Below are 22,700 nucleotides of genomic sequence, written 5' to 3'. Positions count from 1 at the left end.
TTCTACCCGGAGGCCTCGTAGCGCTGTATTCATACCGCTGTGGAACCCATCCTGGCTTTCCTGTGAAATGTCCACTCCTGGGCACCCCCAAGGTGAAGCCAGGCATCCAAGCGTTGCTGGGGCCGTTGTGGAGATTAAGCAAGCTATTGCCCTGAGTCACAGAGTGGGACCCATGATTAGACTAGGCACCGAGGCGAGAATTAACAGGTCTGGGGAAATTGAGCCCAAGAGCCGCCGAGGTGGGAATTGAACCCTGGTCCCGGGCCAGACTTCTGCATCAGGGTCTGCCGCTCTAACCATTGAGCCACGCTTCTCCAGTGGTGGTCACTGGTTTCTGATGTCACATGGGGTAGGGACCTGTTGGGCGGCGGGCTATTCCATCTGTTTCTGCATGGCCTCTCTCACTTAGTTTGCGGGTAATGTTTAATTTGACTTCCTTCATTGCATTTAGCTTCAGTGGTATTTTCCTGTTGCCAGCAGATGGCCACGTTTGGTATGTGTTTGATTTGCTGGACGGCCCGAGGCCCTGGTGGCCCGTTCTGTGCAGAGTTTAGCAGAGTGTGGCAGTACTGTGGTGACCAGATACTTTAAATCTGCAGTGCTGTGACGCAACAGCTGTGATGTTCAGCATTTTCATCTATTTTCAATCAAAGCTCAGATTTTGATTTTGGATTCGGAGAACACTCGGCGCTGTCATCCTCTGCTCTGCATAGCCTTCCAACGCTAATAAAGGGTCATGAAATCTTATCAGTCCAATGCAACCTGAACCTAAAACAAAATGTGAATTATTCATCATATTAATTAGTCTTTGTTTAAAAAACAAACTGAATTTCGCATTTTGTTTAAACCTCTGTTCTCATACAAAGGCTTTGTCTCTATCCGGGAATATTAATGATTTAAATAATTGCTATGAATGTAGAATGGGCAATTAAGGAGAAGACATTCCACCTGAAAGTAAACAGTTTTACAAATGTTATCATTGTTTTTTTATTAAGTAAAAATACAGATCCGTTAATACCTGGCAATCTCTATGACAGAGAAAACAAAATTCAAAAATCATAAATATAATTTAAAATATGCAATAACACATTCATATAAAAAAAATCCATAGACTTTTCTGGCCCTTCCAACTCCTGATTCAAGGAACAAGTGGGGTCTTTGTGAATATGAATTCATAACCATAAAAACAGAATGTTTTTTGCTTAAATGAATTAGAGGAAAAGCTTATAATAATCACAAATGTTGGCCCACTTAACTTCACTTGGACAATCACAGACAGACATCTCTGAAAGGACGTGAAAAGCGCAGAAGTGTATCACACCACGTGGCTTTCAGAAAAATAATGCTCGAGAGGGGACCGATACTATATGAAGTCAGTCACAGCCATGAGTCTGTAACAGACTTCCAAGTTCCAACCCGACTACCCCATTGAGTTAATGCTGCATAACAAGTGACTCAAGAAAAAACACATCTCATAATCCACATATTGTTCTCATACAGTGTAGTGTAGTTCCTATTTTCCCAATAGGCTCTGCGCATTGGAATAATACCTACAGCAGTAAAGGCCTAGACCAGACGTTAACTAGGTCTACTACTGTCGATACTAGACTTAATTTTTGGGTTTGCCAGCTAAGCTCAGAGTTCGCTAGAAACTTTCTCGAATGTTCAGGAAAGAATTACCTCCCCTGATTAGACAAGAAGGGATTTAGTTTCTGACAACCATAGAACATGACAACTTTGCTCTCCCCTAATCAAGAGTCAATCTCCAGAGTCGTGTGAGCACAAGGCAATTATTTTACTCAGTCAGTACGTGCATTCTTAGTCTCATCAGAATGTAGAGAAAAGGAAGAGACGGGCGTGTTCAATAAAAAGGTGTTATTTATTGATCAGTCTCTTTTCTCATACATGAGAAATGGATCGATATTATTGCAATACTTATAGTTAAGTAAAGTGCATACATTAAAAGCAATAGTATAAAATAATACTGTAAAAACATTGATATGGTTTCTGAGCCATATGATGTTTAAAATGATTACAATATATTTACATACACATATACATTTGACTAAACGTACTCAAACTGGTGTTTCTAAATACGCCTACCCCGTGTACCTGACCTAAGTCTAATGCGTGGGCGGGAATAGAAAGTTACAGTTTAAGTTAAGTTTGTTTTTGCCAAGTGAATAACTAAAGAATTCTCTGTGAGGGGTTATTCAGTTCTGTACCTGGAATTTAGGATGAATGAGGAATGGTATCTCTTTCTCTGCTCTCGATATTCCAGGCTGCCTGCGAGGGCTGCCCGAAAGCGCCGGTGCTGGGTCTCTCGGCTTGCGATAGCAGCGCGTCTCTCAGCGCGTCAGGAAGGCGGGGCTGCTGCCAGCGGGGTCTGCTTCTGCTCTCGGCTTCGGCAAGTATGGCTGCTCCGTCTTGTCACCACGCATGTGTTTGCATAGGGCAAGGTCGGCAATATTTATACCTTAAAGGTGCCGAGATTGACGTAAGGATGGACATAGGTACGTCAATAAAGATGTCATACGACTTGCTCGTTAGCACATTCTTTTGCAAAAGTTCTCTGTGAAATCAAAACAATGGCCGCACGGATTATCCAGGTTGTCATAGGTTTGATTTGTTATGAGAACGTCGTATGCCTTATCAGGGGCTGGAGGAATGTCGCTTGTCTAATTAGATCTCAAGCGTTATGACCTAATCAGATAACACGTTCCTGTGCCGTAGTGTGACTGCGTCCGATAACGGTATCTGCATCATGGGGGCTGTTCTTGCCTCATGGGCTGACTGTTAGTTAACTAGCTAGTTAGTTTAACCAGAATAGGGTCAGGAATAGGGGGATCGATTCAGAACCTATAGAAATACACGACACCCACTCCACGCTAACTATGGTCATATCTACTAATCTATGCATAGTATAACATAGTACAACATACTATAGAGTATACCTTACCACCCCAAAATACATAAATGCATTTTGAAATTTTCAAATATACTGAAAACTTGCAGTCATATATATTGTATGCACTTAAGCTATGAATTAAATGTAAAAGTAAACACGCATTTTTATGCATTATTGCTTATTGGTATATGAGAAATACACATGAAATGGCTCTTAATATGGCTATACAGAAAGGAAGGTCGAGACCATTTCATCACATAATAAAATATTTGTGAACACACCAGCGGGCAGCTAAAGTCTATATAAAGTATCCAAAAATAGAAATCTTAGTTCTCTAGGAATAGTTTCTTACTTTAAGCAGAAGATCAGAGTCCCGGAAACAATATATAGAAAAATATTTTAGGGGTTTGCTGAAAAAATTGCTGTCCGTGAACTGGATGGTAATTGTTCATGTGACTTTATTTTAAAGGTTGAAGGCCGAATTCAGGGAACGCCGTGTGCGAGTTTACTCAAAAGTCTCTATTTCTGTTCTGGAGAGAACATCATATCATTCAGGCTTTCGAAAAAACTGTCAACAGCTTCATGGGAAAGTTCCACTAAGTCGGGAATAGGGGTAACCATGCATTCGTGCGCATGATTGTCTCCATTGACATTCTGATTTGCATTGCTGACAGAAGGTCGTACCTGTTCGATGCTGCTTTCATCTTGAACTTCACTACCCTTCAATCATAGTGGTGAAGATTCCAGGAATGCCGTCATCAGGATTGGCAGCCTTTGAGGGCAGCACAAAGCGTGAACCTTGGTAGGAACCAACAGTGTATCTGCATCCACCGGCGCATCTGATTGTAGCGTCAGACAGGTGTCTAACACGCATTCTTCTCCGCATAGCAGACACCTTAGTACAGGTAAAACACACCTTTGCCACATTGGTCGAAATGATAGAAACCAAGTCATGTTTAGGTCTCTAAGCCGGGAGAGTCCCAGGATTTTTGATATCCGGTCCCAGTATCCAATGGCTAGGATCGTTTCTTCCATTGTCGCGAGAGTTTGATCTGTGACATGGGTTGCCATAACGAAGAATAAGGACTAGGAATAGGATTCCTGCAATTAGTCCCAGGATCAGGGGAAGTCCGCCAAAAATCGAATGGACGAAATCTGGAAAAATACCCAGTATGGCTTTGAATGGTGTTAATGCCATCGAAAATACTGTCTTAAATACCTTTGAGACCCCAGTGGTATCAGAAATATTTAAGATTTCGCTTAGGATTTCCGCGAAATGTACGGGGGAATTAGTTGATAATAATGTATGTATCTCTGCAGTCGTCCTTGCGACTTGTAGATCATACGTTTCTTTTGATGACGTGAGCCTTGTAGGCGTCTGAAGAAGCACTGTTTTCATTCTGCTTAAAGTGTCTATTCGAATAGAAGTAATTTTCAAACTGGGCCATGCCCTTGCCTCCCTGTCTGGAAAGGAGCTGGGGAACAAAGAACGTCCACAGCACTTGACCATCGCCGTTGTAGTTACTAGATAAGGAGTCCCGGGCATAAGACTACAACATCTGCGGTCTACAATAAGAATGTAACTCCCATTATAGAGTCTTTGAAAGAATGGTTCTATTTCAGTTGCAGGTGCGCCTTGCTGGTGACATGAAAGGTTGTATGAATTCCCTTCACAGGCTCCATGCAAACTAATTCCGTTACACAGAAGCGTGCCGCTTAGTGACATAGCACAATTGTTGCCACTAAGAAACACTTTCTGTCCTTTATTACTGACACATGCATGTGAATAGGGCAGGTTCCAAGTTGTTTTACGGTACCCCTTTCCCAATTTCTCGTACATGCCAGCCTGTATATATTTTTGGCAGTATTGAAACCTGAAGGTTGAGATTGGAATATTTATGATTCCGTGGATTATCCATTCACTGACAGGTCGTTCTGACATTGTCATTGGTAATCTTTCTAGTTTTTCAATGCTCAAGATTGTATAATCAGCACCCTTTTGCGCCATACCGATTTGTCTATCAGTAAGGTTAAAGATTTGGAATAGTGACGTTGTGTTGATTAAACGCCAAGGCACATAGCCTGAACGCAGATTTTGTAACGTCCAGCCAAGCTGTACAATAGAACGCAATTGTGACTGACCATGTTGTAACAACAGTAAGTCTTGCGATAATATATCGATTGCTGAAGACACAATGCTGTCCAATGAAAAAATTCTGGAGGACAGAGTCATTAACCCATTGTCCACTACAGACAGTGATTTTTCCAAATTGATACGGTCAATTTCCCGTATTCTCTCTGCTGTTTCAATTTGAGTAACCTTTCAGGCCTCATTGTATGCTGCATATACAGAGGCTGCTATGAAACGCTTTTGACGCTGTTTGCGTGGTCCCAGTATGAAATCACGCAAGTCAGCACCATCAGTAAGTAAAGTTAGGTGTTGCTTAATTTCAGGCAGTGTGGACGTTTGTAGCCATTGAAGGCATAATTTGCCCACACTGTAGGTTGTTATTATCCCTGGGTGATGTCTTTGGGGATATCTAGGGTCTGGCCTGGTCATTTTGAAACCCTGTGTTTTATTCAGGAATCTATCTTGACAGTGATTTGTATCTGTGGGCCAGATCAACCATTGTTTCCAATCAGGATGTGTTCTGTTTTGGTTAAGTATATGGTTTACGTCTATTTCTTCATCTGTATCAGAGTTATTGCTAAACATTGTTGGCTTTGGAATAGACGGGTTATTTAAATCTTTGATTTTGGCTAAGCCAAGACAGGTGGTTTGTCGAACAGTGTCATTTAAAAATATCATTTGTTCTGGGATCATGCAGGCTCTAAACAAAGCTTCTAAACCCTGTACTTGCCAATCTTTTGTACCCCAAACACTTTTCAAATCAACATTTTTGTCCCAATAATCAAATCCAAAAGTATTCATTTTTTCAAAGAATGAATCTGAATATATCAATTTTGTGTTGGTTATCATGGTTTTCATCCCTGTCTTGTTTGACAATTTATAATAAAATGTTTCAGCATTACTTGTGTTAAAACCTTGAAAGTATGAATATTTGTCATAAACGGTTCTTGAGCTCCCTTTTGGAGGTGTTGCACAATGTTCCCATTGATTATAATTTAAAACATTTCTAGGTTGTGCAGATTTATGCAAGAAATGGTTACCATAATGGTTATAGCAATACATACTATCATAATTTGTAGAACCCTGCAAATAATCATGTTTTGTAAATTTAGCAGACATTACTAAGTCAGACATCATGTTGTTAATACTTTCGAAGTCCCAATCATCAGCAAATGAGTTTGGTTTTGCAAAGTCACTCAAGGAGATCTTGATTTGGTGTGGATATTTCAGGATTTCGACCGGACCATAAATTTCATAGTCAGTGTTGTCCCAGGCTACCCCACCAGGTATCGGATTGGCTGTGAAGTTGGCTGAAGAAAGTTCTGGAGAAAGTTCTCTTTTCTCGACGTGTGAAGATGTGTGTGGTTTGAGGATCAAGTTGATGTTCTGACTTGCTGTGTCCATTTTAGCATATTTTCCCTCAATGAAGCGTCCCAAAGTAAATACCATGATGAGCCAAAGTATGAGGATAAATGCACCAAAACCCACCCAAAATTCAATCCATGGAAAAATCAGATATGTTTCTTTCAGTTGTTTCAAAAGTTCCTTCGCTTTGTCTTTAAAGGATTTGGATGATGGCTGTGTCTTTGATTCACTGAAACCTTCAGAGGAATCATCGAAGTTGATGAAGTAACCAGATGCAGTTCTGTCAATTGTTCCAATTGGTTCAGGATTTTTGTTTCTTGCATTTTCACTTGGTACTTCAGTATAGATTGGTGTGTCTCTGCTAAATGTCTTTATTTGGGTTTTCAGAGGTCTGAGTTCTATTGCATTGTTGCATAGTCCTTGTTGTTCTTCTGTAGGCGTTTCGAATGTGATGAGCCTCTTTGTTAGGACCTCTGTACTGGTAGCAAACCTTGGTGTTCTGCTACTTATTGGGAGTCCACTTGGCCTACTGTTTGTTATCGGCCACATGTTGTGGTTTTACCAGGTCGATGGATACAACTCGGTTCTCCTTTTTTCCAGCAAGTGGCGGTAGTACAACTGATCTTGTCCCGTTGACAGACAAGACAGGAACTGCTTTTCTGTAAGAAGGCCCAAATTCCTTCTTTACCGCGATCTTCTCCCTGACTAGATCCCCGACTTTTGGAATCCAGACAGGTCTTGCTGGGACAGGTGGTGATTCTTCAGTGGTTGTTGGCTGTTGTTTCAACTGTATGTTGCTCAGGTCTTTTCTTGTTTTGTTTAAGTCCTGCAAAATAGCCAAACGGTCTTTGACATCAAAGGTTTTTTCTATTACCACTGAAGTCTGACTATCAAGGTCAGAGATCAACATCCTAGTTCCGAATAATAATTCGTACGGACTGAATCCCTTCAGAGAATTTCTTGGCAAGTTATTTAGACTACGTTGGACACTTATTAGATGTTTGACCCACCCAGCTCCCGAACCTAATATCCTTTCCATTATAGATTGCTTTCTGCCTTGGTTTTTTCTTTACACCATCCCGTACCCTCAGGAAGGAAGTGAGAAGATTCCCGCTGGGCTGTGCTCATTTGGCCATGTTTCCCCCCCAGGCTGGATTGCTTGAGTGAAAACAATGGTCGAACGTAGCATGCTCTTAGCGTATATGCCATTTAGACTCGCAAATCTTTGTATAACAGTCCGGACGTCAGCCGAGTGCTGTGGATCTACATTATAAGTGGAAACTAGCCTGTATATGTTAATCGCAAGCCATTCTTTTTACTGGTGATGTTATCTGCAGTCAGATTCCATCGTATTTTATTTTTTTTCTCCCCACTGCGATTTCTGTTGCAGTTTGGGCAGTTTTTTACAAACATGGTATGATGTAGGCTCATGCCTGGCCACCAGTACCGTGATTGTAAATCTTCCAGAGAATCTTTTAGTTTGAGGTGTCCAAGACCCTCACCCATATGTGCGTCTGCGATTAACAAGTTTCTCCTGTCCATGTTTGGAATCACTCTATCCCCCACTCCAGGGATTCGAGCAAAAGGAACGGAGTTTGCATCGATTATGTATGTGTAATTGAGTGGATAGTTGATCGGTAACGCTGAGCAGTCGCCTTTTGATGACGTTTTCACCGCCAGCAATGTTTCACCATCAATGTATTTTAATGTACGCTTTTTTCGAACTACGGGAGCCGATTTAGTGGCTGCCGCTGCGGCTGTTTCAGCCAATGAATTCCCTACAACGTGAACGCCATCACGTTGATGACTCAGTGAGTGAGTCACGTGAGTCTTTGGTAGTTCTTTTTGTAAAAGAGCTATTTGTTCCCAGAGCAGTCTCTGCTTTATTGGTGCATCTGTGTCATCTTTGTAACCGTTCTGAATCCATGTCTGCAAATCGCTGTTATATGATTTGACGCAGTAATATGAATCTGACACTATAAGTGTCGGGAATTCGCGATCCGCATTATCTAGCGCCATTTTCAATGCGATTATTTCAGTTTGTTGTTCTGACTTAGTTTCTACTGAGTGTGATTTTGTTAATAGAGGTTTTAATATACCTCCGCGCCACACTTCTTTTGTAATCTCACATGTGGGGTTGTATGCTTGTTCTCCCCAAACGGACGGTTGAGCATGTCCGTCTGTGTAGATTACACAGGCGTAATGTCGTAGAGGCAGAATGTCGATTGGCAGAGGATACGTCTTTTCATATTTTAGATTTTTCAATTCTTCTAGTTCTGGATCAAAGTAGTAGTATACTTTGTCGGTTGTTATTGAATTCACCCATTGTATCCATTCCGGATTCAATGTTGTTGTTGGTAAATTACACGGTGTTGTTAGTGCCTCAAAGGCTGATTCTGCTGTTCTGACTGTGATATGTCTACCGTCAGCTATGTCTTTTTCTCTAGCTATTGCGGTTTGAACTGCACGAATGATTTTTTCTGTATTACTGAATTTCTGTTCAGCTTCTGTGTACATGTGTGATTTAAATGCAATTGGTACCTTTTCTCCCTCATTAGAGGTTAGGTATGTGAATCCGCATCTCCCTGGGATGACTCGGATCACAAGGTTGCGTGTGTTATCACGTGTTTCTAATTTTGTTTTAATTAGCATGTCTGTTTGTAAGGATCTCAAAATTTCTGTGTGTGTTTGAGTCCAACTGGATCTTTTAAAGTCTGGTTTAATTAGATCGTAAAGGGGTTTGACCCTTTCTGCGTAATTTGCAATGTATGTTCTTCCGAAATTTAGGAAGCCTAGAATTGACTGTAGGTTTTTTAGTGTTTTAGGAGCTTGGATTACGGCACATTTCTCTAGGAAATTGTCTGCCAGGCTTTTACCTTCACTTGATAACTCATATCCTAAGAATAGGACTGTCAGATGGGCAATTCTGGATTTTTTAAAGTTGAATTTGTAACCCTCTGCAGCAAGTATTATGGTGTTCACTCTTTTCAAGTGAGTCTCCAAGTCATCATCTGTTAAGTAAATGTCATCGACATAAGATAATGCTTCATCATCATATAGTTGTAGTAATTCTGTTACTCTCGCTGAGAATACCCCCGGGCTGTTCTTGTACCCCTGGGCTAACCGACAGAATTGTTTTTGAGTGCCATTTACTGAGAATGCAGTTAAATATCTGCTCTCTGGTGCTATGTTTTGACAAAAGAATCCATTGGAGATGTCCAAGGTTGTTTTGTATTTTTTGCGCACTATGTTATTCATTAGTGCAGCACTGTGTGAGTTTTGCACTGCAAAAGTTTTGCAACATGTGTTAAGGTGTCGGTAATCCAAAACTAGACGGTATGAATTGTCTGGTTTGGAGACCGGAAACAAAGGATTGTTCATTTGTGAGGTGCAAGTTTCAATCACCCCCTGGTATTCTAGCTGATCTAGTATTTCATTTACTTGTTTTTTAGCTTCTTGCTTAATTGGGTACTGCCTTTGTGCAGTAGGTTGTGATTTTAACTGGATTTTGTGAGGAGGAGAATCCTCATCCCATCCTACATGATTTTTATATAAAGCAGGTGCTAAGGCCACTGCCCACTTTCTAGCAAGTGTATATTTTTTATGAATCGGGATATGATTCGAGAAGGCAGGCATAATTATTTCTTCGCCATGAGGGCACTCCCTGACAAACTCTGGTGGCCAGTCTTTTTCAGCTAGAAGGATGTCATAGCCTTTGGAGAGGTTATCCCAAAATAGTCCCCTTATTTTCCTAGTCTTATCTCCCTCTATACGTAATGTTATCTCGTATATCTTGTGGGGCTTGCTAACTCTGGTGTCTGCAGTTTCCACTTGAAGGTATTCATTCGTGTCCACTGTCTCCAGATGATTCATAAGGACTTTGCGAGCTATGCTCACCTCTGCTGCGCTGTCTAGCATTGTCTGAGCCCACTCTCCGTTTTTCAGTTGTGTCCTCAGTATTCTCGGCATTGTTAACTACCTTGATACTGGCTACCTTCTTTTTTGGAAATTGTAATTTCTTTTTTAGCTGAGCAGGTTCCTTGTCTTTGGACTTGGCGTGCTCTTCTGATCGTCCTCTTCTTTCCGATTTCTGCGAGGAATTCTGAAAAGATTGAGAGGGACGTGTATCAATGTCTTGATATCTATCAGGTTTTTTAATATTATCCCTATTTCTAAGGTTAGATCTATTCCCAGAGGGGTCACTCTGCGGTGACCTCTGTCTTTGGTTCGGAGATTTCTCTCTTCGCCTAGGAGACCTCCCTCGGGACTGGAATTTCTTTTCTTTAGGATTGGATTGTTTGTTTCCATCCCAGTTCTTTTTTGGTGAATTACTTTTATTAAAAAATATTTTTTCTGGACTTGTAGTCAGTTGCGGTTTTACTGGTATTCCACCTAGACTATCTCTGCCTAGTTCTTCATAGGATTTTTCTATGATTCTGGCAATTTCAGCTGGTTGGTCTGCTATATCTGTCTCTTTTAACCTCTGGCGGATCACCACGTTTGCTGCTTCACCTTTTATGTTGGCTAGTAATGTAGCCGAGACCTGCTTGAAGTCTTTCAGTAATTTCATACCAAGAGTTAAAGCAGGTTCTGGACCGTATTCATCTTGAATTTGTTTTAGCACATCTGGTATTACCGAAATGGATGGAACACCGTGCGTTTTTGTATAGATGGAAGCAAAGACTGTACCCCAAGTGTCACAGTCCTCAATGTGTGGTGCGATTCCCATTGGGAGACATATAGTCAGAATCCTGTGTTTTTCCAGCGGGGTGGTGTCAGGAAACACCGCCTCTATTTGGGTGATTTTCTGTGCCAACCAGAATGGTATTTGTTCCCGTTTAGCTGGAACTTTACCTAGGCAGGATCGGATGTTCTGTGGTGTAATTTTATTTGTGTTCCCCTGGTGAGGGGTCAGCTGTGGAAGTTTAATCGCTGGCTGAATTGTTGAAGTCCGCATTACATACTGAACTAATTGTCTGTGAATTTTTAGTAATTGTTTTAGCTGTATTAACAGCTGTGGTGCAGGCATCTCGTCGATGTCTGGATGTGGTGTGTATCCGGCTAAGACCGGCCACGTTGCTCCTGGTCTTCCTAAAGGACCGAGCCTTGTAATGTGATTATTGTGTTTTAGGGCGCCATCAAATAAGAGCAAATGCTCTTGGAATTTGAGTGGTACTTCCACCTCCTCGAAAGGAGTGTATGTTTCAGGAGGTTCCTCTACTTTGTAATAGTGGAAGTACTTTGTTACAGCATTTGCTGCTGGAAAATGTATCCATGAATAGTATACCTCTGTCTGCCGATATTTGTGTGCCTCAATTACGAATATGACTGTACCACCTCTAGGTGTCAGTCCATTTTCTATAAGTTTTAAGGTTATAGATCTCCTTTTAATGACCGGAATGAGTGTTATATTCGGGTCTGCTGCTTGCATGGTAGCATCAGCATCTGCGAGTTCAGTTGCTAATCTAACTGCCTCTCTTTCTTCATCACTGTCTCCCATTTTACAGACAGGATGGTATTATGTTTATTTGCAGATCAGGTTTCTTTATGGAAACAGAGATTAGATGCACAATATTTTGGAACTGTTTATCCTTCAACGTTGACTTAACCAAGAACCATACATAGGAGTTCCCTCCTGCGAGGTTTTGGAGGATATAACCTTTCACCCACTCCAGACGTCTTTGGAGTATTTGGGAAAAGGGGTCTGAGTGAGAAAGCACGACGAGTTACTCTAAATGTCTTACGTTAGTTTTATCGCCCTTTCCAAACGCGTTGGGCGCCATGTAGTGTAGTTCCTATTTTCCCAATAGGCTCTGCGCATTGGAATAATACCTACAGCAGTAAAGGCCTAGACCAGACGTTAACTAGGTCTACTACTGTCGATACTAGACTTAATTTTTGGGTTTGCCAGCTAAGCTCAGAGTTCGCTAGAAACTTTCTCGAATGTTCAGGAAAGAATTACCTCCCCTGATTAGACAAGAAGGGATTTAGTTTCTGACAACCATAGAACATGACAACTTTGCTCTCCCCTAATCAAGAGTCAATCTCGAGAGTCGTGTGAGCACAAGGCAATTATTTTACTCAGTCAGTACGTGCATTCTTAGTCTCATCAGAATGTAGAGAAAAGGAAGAGACGGGCGTGTTCAATAAAAAGGTGTTATTTATTGATCAGTCTCTTTTCTCATACATGAGAAATGGATCGATATTATTGCAATACTTATAGTTAAGTAAAGTGCATACATTAAAAGCAATAGTATAAAATAATACTGTAAAAACATTGATATGGTTTCTGAGCCATATGATGTTTAAAATGATTAAAATATATTTACATACACATATACATTTGACTAAACGTACTCAACTGGTGTTTCTAAATACGCCTACCCCGTGTACCTGACCTAAGTCTAATGCGTGGGCGGGAATAGAAAGTTACAGTTTAAGTTAAGTTTGTTTTTGCCAAGTGAATAACTAAAGAATTCTCTGTGAGGGGTTATTCAGTTCTGTACCTGGAATTTAGGATGAATGAGGAATGGTATCTCTTTCTCTGCTCTCGATATTCCAGGCTGCCTGCGAGGGCTGCCCGAAAGCGCCGGTGCTGGGTCTCTCGGCTTGAGATAGCAGCGCGTCTCTCAGCACGTCAGGAAGGCGGGGCTGCTGCCAGCGGGGTCTGCTTCTGCTCTCGGCTTCGGCAAGTATGGCTGCTCCGTCTTGTCACCACGCGTGTGTTTGCATTGGGCAAGGTCGGCAATATTTATACCTTAAAGGTGCCGAGATTGACGTAAGGATGGACATAGGTACGTCAATAAAGATGTCATACGACTTGCTCGTTAGCACATTCTTTTGCAAAAGTTCTCTGTGAAATCAAAACAATGGCCGCACGGATTATCCAGGTTGTCATAGGTTTGATTTGTTATGAGAACGTCGTATGCCTTATCAGGGTCTGGAGGAATGTCGCTTGTCTAATTAGATCTCAAGCGTTATGACCTAATCAGATAACACGTTCCTGTGCCGTAGTGTGACTGCGTCAGATAACGGTATCTGCATCATGGGGGCTGTTCTTGCCTCATGGGCTGACTGTTAGTTAACTAGCTAGTTAGTTTAACCAGAATAGGGTCAGGAATAGGGGGATCGATTCAGAACCTATAGAAATACACGACAACAGTGCTGCTCCCCTCAACCAATCAATACCTAATTTATAAAAGTATATTCAACAATATGGATTTCATTTTTCTTTCTGTATGCCCCACGTTTGCCAAACACTACCAGTGTGGGATCAAATGAAAGGGGCAGAAGCAGCATGGTTACCTCACAGCAGAGGCTGGGGATGAGTAAATAGGAAACAGCTAGGCCTGGAAGGAAGTGCTCTTCGCTTGGCAGCAGGACTCACAGTGGAGATTTTCATTTGCCAGGTATTGAAGTCATTCTGCCCTCATTGCAGTGCACCCTTCGCCCAGTGACACTGACACCTCCGCATAGCTGCCAAGGTTTCAGATTCCTATGAGTGCCATTTTCATAATTTCAGTCTATTCAGTGTAATTATGAGTGTCATTCCCACGACTATGAATGACACTTTCTGAAGAGAAATATCAAGCAATGAAGAAGAGAGAAACATATAAATATCAGGAATTGCACCCATTTACACATTAAGAATGTCTGAATCGTATGTTTTGAGCTGAATCATCACCCTTTATTAAAGTACCCGCTACATTATTCTCCCAAACAGGGCATTACACGTCTGTGATTGTCCAACACCTTCGAGCAATATTTGTAATTTTTAGGACAAGGTCATGCTGAAAATGTACTCTCTTTTGCTCTGGAGCAAAAATATTTCTCTAGTGTGGCCCGCAACAAAACCTTTCTATAATACTTTAGGCCTCCAATTCTTATTCCCAAAGGTCATTAAAATGAAGTTTCTTTTTCAAATGTGTAAATTTGGGACCTCCTATCAAAACCTTACTATGAGGAAGGCTCCCTTGCTGCAATTCAGATTGGGTATTAAATCCTACTTTTAGCAGTGCTAATAAAAGAAGTGGGTGGAGCCAGAAGAGGAAGTAGATGGAGCCAGGGAAACATGGGTGTGGCCTCCGACAAACATTTGAGCACCTGGACTTCATATTTTACAAATGGAATGACACTTGTGTATCTTCAGCAATGCCAGACGAATATCTGTAGAAATTCGACAACAAATACGGGTAACTTCTGCACATTCTCGTTTTCAACGACTCTAATGAACTGGAATCTACACCTGCTGATGGGGAAGAAGACACGCAGGAACACTCACCTGCCTGCTGCTTTACCACTTCTCTTTTAAGGCAATCTCAATTTCGGCCTAGGCTGGTAGCAGTTGATACTTCCGGGTTGAAAGGGCGGTGGATGCCGGGATTCTGAACCATAGAGTTCTCAGAATCGGACGTTTATTGTGGAAGGCGGGGGTTTCTTCTCTCTCATTATGAGAACGTGGCTGCTTAGCAACCCCGGGTAACCCGGGAGATCCCGGAAAACCTATTTGTTTTTACCCGAGGAGACATCAGGTCGGCTTCAGACATCTCTTTAGAGCAGGGGTTCTCGTCTAGTAGAGCTAGGCCGAAAATGTCACCCACCCCCGGGCACCTCCTGAGGCACAGTGCGGGGACACCCGGGGCCGCGGGAGGGGAGGTGTGAATGACCCAAGTTAAGAGCACTCAGAAGGATGAAAAGCTGGGTTGGCCCTGCATGAATTCCAACTCGTGTCCTGCAGTTCACAGTGGCCAATGTGTATTTACTAGAAAATAGAAGAAGCCTGGGCGAGTGTGTTTACCTTAGTGAAATAACCCGGTTAAAGTAATAAAAACTATTTTTTCTGGCGATGAATGTTCCACAGACGAGCAGTCAGCACTGAAAGTGTTTTGAAGTGGGCGGGAATTCATGAAGGGGGTGGGCGGCGGGGCTGTCAGACAGGAGCTTGAGCTGAATAAAAGGAGACAGGAAGGAGACCGACCACGAACACTTTTAGATCTTCTGAAGACAACAGTGGGAGAGAGAGACAAGGGGGCGTGTAAGGTCAAGCATGTAAGGCAATATGAGCCATATCTTGCTGTTTCAACAGGAAGAGGACTGAAGTATTGTTAAGCGAGAAGAGGGTGACGAGGGCAGAAGAGAAGCAATCAAGTCAAGAAAAGTCCAGGTTTAGAAGGACAGCAATGATCACGTGAAATGAGTGAACGGATTAAGGACTCCTGCACACATAGTTATGCACTTGTTTGAGACCAGGCCCTGTAAGGCTAAACTGACGTGACGGCCTTGTCCTCTCCAGCACCTTCCCTCTTGGACCATGCTCACCGTTTCCTCTACACTCCCTTCCCTGCTATTTCCTAGTCCAGGCCTCTCGGGCCCAACATTGGATAATAGAGAAGATATTGCCTCTGGGTCCCAGATTCATTCAATCATTTCTCTGGGATGAAACGCTGCAATGCCAGAAACCGGTCCTCGGAAGCTTGTTTCCGGTCCAGGGAAGGCATGGCTTGGCAGTTCGGGCTGGACTGTTCCCATGAGGCACAGGGTCAGACTGATTTGCATATAGCCATGTCTGAACTGGGGTGGCAGAGTGGGCTAAAGAACGGTGATGGATTAAACCCAGATCTTTTGACTGGGTGTGAGTGTTTGATTGGTTCAGATGCTCCGTCCATTACCACCCCCTTTTGTACCGCTTTTGGCCGCCATAAGTGTGGCAGGGTATGCTCAGACGTGAGTCCCTTGCTCACTTTGCCACTGGATTCAAGCAAGCCGGGCTGAAGACGGCTGTAATGCCTGAAACCGGTCCTCGGAAGCTTGTTTCCAGTCCAGGGAAGGCATGGCTTGGCAGTTCGGGCTGGACTGTTCCCATGAGGCACAGGGTCAGACTGATTTGCATATAGCCATGTCTGAACTGGGGTGGCAGAGTGGGCTAAAGAACGGTGATGGATTAAACCCAGATCTTTTGACTGGGTGTGAGTGTTTGTTTGGTTCAGATGCTCCGTCCATTTCCACCCCCTTTGTACCGCTTTTGGCCGCCATAAATGTGGCAGGGTATGCTCAGACGTGAGTCCCTTGCTCACTTTGCCACTGGATTCAAGCAAGCCGGGCTGAAGACGGCTGTAATGCCTGAACCCGGTCCTCGGAAGCTTGTTTCCAGTCCAGGGAAGGCATGGCTTGGCAGTTCGGGCTGGACTGTTCCCATGAGGCACAGGGTCAGACTGATTTGCATATAGCCATGTCTGAACTGGGGTGGCAGAGTGGGCTAAAGAACGGTGATGGATTAAACCCAGATCTTTTGACTGGGTGTGAGGGTTTGTTTGGTTCAGATGCTCCGTCCATTTCCACCCCCTTTTCTACCGAAAAATGTTTATTAGGCATGTCCTTCAGAGCGGAGAAAGGTGGGCACTTGCAAGACAACAGGACGGATTGGGGGTTGGAGGGCCGAACAGGGCATGATGTTGATGTAAAAGGTGCTCAAGTATCACTCAAAAATATTCGGCTCAGAACACAAGTATAGAAAAACCCTTATTAGTGACATGATTCATGTGTGTTATGTTTTACCATTATGTACTTTGTATTCTAAGAGAAAGGCATGGAATGCTTGTTGCCTTCTTACACACCATTCCTGTCCAGGAGTCAGTTGTTGCTTGCTCTGTGGACTGGAAGCCGTGCTGCCTGGCTCTCACCTCTTCTGTTCCTTAATAAACGTATTCATCAAGTAACCTGTAGTCCTCCACCATTACAATGTGTTACTGCCCAGATCCTATTTTTCATTCACACAAGACACCTCAATAAATCCTCACTACAACAATTCAGAAACGTTTCCACGTGCTGCTGGGCAACATTAACAACTAAACTTGGATTAGAAAACAAAGGAGAACTCCTTAAACGGGAATCTAGTAGGATCAAAGTATGTTCAGCGTGGAGAAACCTCGCTCGTCTGATATTCCCATGGAAATACCTTTTTGGGTCAGAGGAGGTTCGGGTATAAACATATCCAAGCATAGAGCCCCTCACCTAATCTTAACCCGTTGGCTGCTGCCGTCGGCCAACGGTCATCGAGTGCACTACCTTGGTAGTGCTGCGCACGCCCATTGGCCGACGCTGCCCCACCCGTTTTTCGAACGTTCAGCACTGGAGCTGAACGTTCGACGCAGCCAACGGGTTAAGGAAGGAACTTTCTGAATAACTATTCTGTGCAGGAGCGAACAGGAAGGTTGTGGACAAGACTCCAGAGGCATAGCACCTAAAAGTGATCAGTAGTGAGTTGGATCAGGGTTCCCGAGGGCTATTGCGGCCTCCGTTTGGGCTATGCTATCGGTTTCTGAGCATTTCTGCTCAGAATCTCCCCACCTACTTACTAGCCATGCTGAACATCCTTTAATTTCAAACCCAAGTGGATGAGCGACAGTGGTCCGCTTGTACTCAGAGTCTTAAAGCAGGAAATCGGAAATCATGATTTAACCAAGATATACATGAAAAAATACTTCAGGAGGAGTCACTTAAACACATACTTTTACCCACTTGTACTTGGAATTGGTACTCATATTCAGAATGATTTAGATCAATTTTCAAAAACATATATTCAACTATTACATAAGAGGATTACTGACAATTTTATGACAAATCATCACATTTCAATTTATTACTGATTTATATAGTTAAATATTTTTCATATACCAGTGCGAGTAGAGTAACAGAGCTCATACACAAAAATATTTTTTAAAATGAACAATAAACATCTAAAAAAAAACAGAATTATTGGACAGAAAAAGAGAACTCACCCCATATAAATTAAAAAAGGTACAAAAGACAAGTCATGAAACAGTAGTCTGATCGGTCTATATATTGTCAATATTTCGGTCCTTCGTATAATTACACCAAGGAGCGTCATTAGAACAGATGTGTGTGCTGAAAAGATCCGTCTCAATGCTATAAAACATCAAATAATATTAAAGAATATTTGCTTATGAAATGTTTTTTAGATTTTTTGTTTTACCTATGTGCAACTCTGCTCTAATAGATGTATGAAAAATATTTAAATGTATAAACGCAGCCAACCGGGTAGCCCCCATCAAACAAACCAAAACCCGCAGAGCCACCCAACAAGCCAACTGGTACACACCGGAACTCTGCACAATGAAACATAGCTGCAAAAAACTGGAGAAAAGATGGCGCACCAGCGGAGACAACTCAGACCGAGCCACCTTCAAGTCACCCTCAACAGATACCACAGACAACTCAAAGACGCAAAAAGGACGCCCTGGCAGAGCGCATTGAGGCTAGTGCCAAACACACCAAGGAACTCTTCACCATCACCAGAGTTTTCTCCTGCCCTACCGCCACGGAGTACATGATCCCTCCAATGCTAGAACTTGACGCCCTAGCATATCATGTTCACAACAAGATATCCACCATCTATGGGAATTTCGAACCCCAACCCACCGACCTCCTCACTCCAACAGAAGCCTCCCTCGACCAACTACTCACAGGATGGGATAGCTCACCACACCAGATACCACAGCCATCATAAACTCGATTCAATCAGGAGCACTCATGCATTCCTGCCCCCACTACCTCTTCAACCTAGGAAGCAACGAGATTAACCACCAACTCACCACCATCCTATCCCTACTGCATTTATCACCACAGCCACCTTCCCTGACATATGGAAAACGCAAAAATCAGACCGCTCCTCAAGAAACCCTCCGCAGACCCCAGAACTACCGCCCCATATTGCTGTTCCCATTTCTTTCTTAAGTCCTGGAAAAGGCCATCAACCATCAGCTCACTGAACACCTTGAGAGAAACAACCGGCTAGACGCCTCCCAATCGGTTTCTGAGACAACCACAGCACATAGATCGCCCTGATCTCCGCCACAGACAACATCCGTCCCTTACTCCACAGAGGATAATCAAATGCCCTGATCCTGCTCGACCTCTCACAGGATTTTCACACTGCTTCCCACCACATACTCATCAAGAGACTTCACCAGATCGGACTCAAGGGAGACGCACTCCGATGGATTGCATCGTTCTTCATGGGACAAAGGCAGAAAATCCGTCCACCCCCTTCACCTTGGAACCCAATGAGCACCATTTGTATCGTCCCTCAAGGCTCATCGCTCAGCTTCACCCTCTTCAACACCTACATGACGACTCTAGCTGACATCGTCGGAAACCACAATATCAACATATTATCATACTTCGACGACACCCAGCTCATCCTCTCGCTTTCAGCAGACCCCACCACCACAAAGACCAACTTTCACACGGCATGAATAATGTTGCACCCTGGATGAAGGACAACTGTCTGAAGCTCTACACAGACAAGACTGAAGTGCTGATCTTTGGCATCCAGGCCTCCCTCTATAACAATATCTCGTGGCCCACAGAGCACAGACCCACACCATAGGACCACACCCACAACCTCTGCATCATCCTCGACAGCAAACTCTCCATGAAATGACAGATTAACACAGTCTCCTCTGCCTGCTTCCACACTCTTCACATGCTCTGAAGAATCTTTAAATGGCTCCCCACAAGCCCAAGGAAAATTCACACCGTCTGGACTACGGCAAGGCACTGTATGCAGGAACCAACACTGAACTCCTGGAAAGACTCCAGATGATACAGAATTCAGAGGCCAGACTGATCCTCAACCAGCAATAACGGCGCCTTATCACCCAACACCTTAGGAACCTCCACTGGCTCCCCGTCCAGGAAAGATGCCTATTCAAACTACTGACACACCTACAAAGCACTCCACGAGCAAGGGCCAGCATACATGAACCATCGACTGAACTTCTGCCAACCATCCATAAACCTCTCCTCTGCCTACCCCGCACAGATGTATTAGTCACAGCCGAGGCCGTTCATTCTCCAACCTCGCCCACAAGTCCTAGAACGCCCTAACCCTCCACCTCCGTAAATTATCCTTGTTTACAGACTTCAGGAAGAGACTCAAGTCCTGGCTTTTCGACTGAGAGCAGCTATGCAGCGCCTGGATACCCTCACAGGTGATTGGGTGCACTATAAAAGCCCAGTTTGATTGACTGATTGATAAATCTGCAATAAAATACACTGTGGTAATTTGTCATAAATATGTCTTTAGAAAATTTCAGCCCCTTCCCATAAAGCAGCGTTGTCTAAGATGGCCACTGCAGTGGGTTGGAATTGTTGTCCAGCCAGCCAGGGCTGACCATGGTCCTGCGTTTCCAACAGACACTGGGCGTTCCAGCCAATCTAAATGTGCAATCTGATTGGCCATGGAGCAGCCAATTCGATTGGCCTAAGGGTGCTGTTGCTGACAGGTGGTGGACTATTTGGCAAAAAGTGCAAGTTAGCTCATCAGCATTCCATTATGGTTTTGGAGGGGAATGAATCATGTCGATCCCACTACTGCGCTTTGCCAGAACTATGCGCCCACCCGTTACGTTCTGCAAAACAAAAAATATAGGCATACCACTCCCACCGGGAGAATCTCTAAGCTTTCCATAAGCCTGCACTTGTATTTAATCTGAAAAGGCTGCATCTCTAAAGAAAATGCCATACATCAATTAAGCGCCACATAAGAATATGAAACGTATGCACATTTACATAAATCACGATGGTATAGAAAGGGTATAGACTTAGACACCCATATGCACCACCATGTCCGTTCTACTGTATCCCACCCTCCTGAAAGACAGCGTTGTCACGAGCTAAATTTACATATTTTATATAAACCCCACATACATAGCAGACATGTACGCAACAGACACCAATGCCTCTGTACTGAGACGGTATGTACCAGAGGATGCTTACGACCACACCTTGTTACACGTATCAGTAGAAAGGTCCACGGAGACCCTAAAGCTTTCCACAACTGTCAACATAGTGCCAGGACTCCTACTCACACCCTACTCTGCCAGCCAATGCCATAAGCGCTGCTCAAACCATGAATAGAGTTGGAGAACTGTAGGTGAGATAATCAGTGGAATACGGTGTTGACAGTGCCACGAGTGACTGAAGTCAACTATTAGTTGAACCACTAGAACTTTTCTTCTACATCAAGTAATAAACTGTGGAACATGAGCTCTCCTTCCCTAAAGCTCTGTCACATCTAGTGCTTAATATGTTAAAAAGAAATTGGTACGGGGGTCCTAAATTATCTTCTGGTGTCCACCAGCGCACCCTAAGGCCGAGGCTGCATAGTCCACATCTTATCTCACTCTCGCGATTATTTCCTACCCATGCTGTTTCTCTTTTTTATCATCATCATTTAAAAAAAAGTCCCATTCCACAAAAAATAGTGTCAGTGCCTCCCACCTGCATGACCTAAGCACTGGGCATGCCCCAACATTTCACTGAAGGCAGTGCTTGAATTGAAAAACAGAAGTGCAGGTACTCCGAACCAGAGTACCTGTTTGTTTCTGAGAAGTGCTAGTACTCTACAATTAAACATATTACGTCACTTTTAAAAGGTGCCAGTACTCTCCCTCTCAAAATAAAAAAGTGCCCATTTAAAGCACCTTTGTTTCTTTAACACTGTCAGAGATCTTAAGACTGGTGCAGGCAATTATGCTTTGATTCCTGTTTTCTGTGTATTCCCCCATTTAAAGCACTGCCTGAAGGTATGCAAGCTCAGCCCATCGAATTTTCCCTCCACTAAGTCAATGTCCACAAGAAAAGACAGCCACGCGCACGCACCACCCTGGGTGAGGCACGTGGCTGTGCGCGCTTCTTCCCACCACGGATTACTACTAGTCATTGCTTTAAATGGGCTGGTACTCACTGGTACGGAGTACCGGCACTTCTTAGATTTGTTACGAGTACCGGCACTTCTCTACTGGAGCAGAGTACCGGTACTCATGAAAAGGTAGGCTCATTGCCTGTGCTGGTGAGTAGGAGTGGAACGTGTCTCTGGCAGCCAAAGCGCCGCTTCTGCAGCCTCCTCCCCCATGATCTGAGCCCCAGCTGAGCTATTCAGCAGGGCTCATTTGAATAATGTCCGGCTACTCACCATCACGCTTTGCTTGAAATTCAGGCCCTTTGGTGTCAATCACGTTCACACTACCCTGTGCATTCCTGCAAGCACAGGAATCATGTCAGTGCCCTGGCAGTGGCCATCAGGCTATGGCCAGTCCAGCCATGGTGACAATTTAAAAAGCCATGGTAGCGGAAGAGAAAAGATGGCTTTTATCATACCTTAGTCTTTTGTGTGTCTGCTATGTTTGTGTGTATGCCTGTTTTTGTAAAAAAAAAAAAAAGGTGAGCGAAAGAGAGAGAGAGAATCCAGACACTCTCAGGAGGTATTGTAAA

At 43.4% G+C, this 22,700-nt stretch overlaps 1 protein-coding gene across 4 annotated transcripts in view; it reads right to left on the bottom strand.

Annotated features, from left to right (window-relative positions):
• The window catches only part of FUT8 (fucosyltransferase 8), a 733,753-nt gene that overhangs the window by 490,426 nt on the left and 220,627 nt on the right, over positions 1–22,700 (bottom strand). The window contains exon 1 of one of the 4 annotated variants that reach the window (XM_078659527.1): positions 14,686–14,717. The exons of the other annotated variants lie outside the window; for them this stretch is intronic. The gene's annotated coding sequence lies outside the window, so the exon portion shown is untranslated. Of the gene's footprint in view, positions 1–14,685; positions 14,718–22,700 lie in introns of those variants that run through there. 4 annotated transcript variants of the gene reach the window in all.

Source organism: Lissotriton helveticus, chromosome 9 (assembly GCF_964261635.1).
Source record: "Lissotriton helveticus chromosome 9, aLisHel1.1, whole genome shotgun sequence".
NCBI lineage: Eukaryota > Metazoa > Chordata > Amphibia > Caudata > Salamandridae > Lissotriton > Lissotriton helveticus.
The sequence above is the reverse complement of the archived record's forward strand: the minus strand, read 5'-3'. Positions and strand labels throughout refer to the sequence as shown.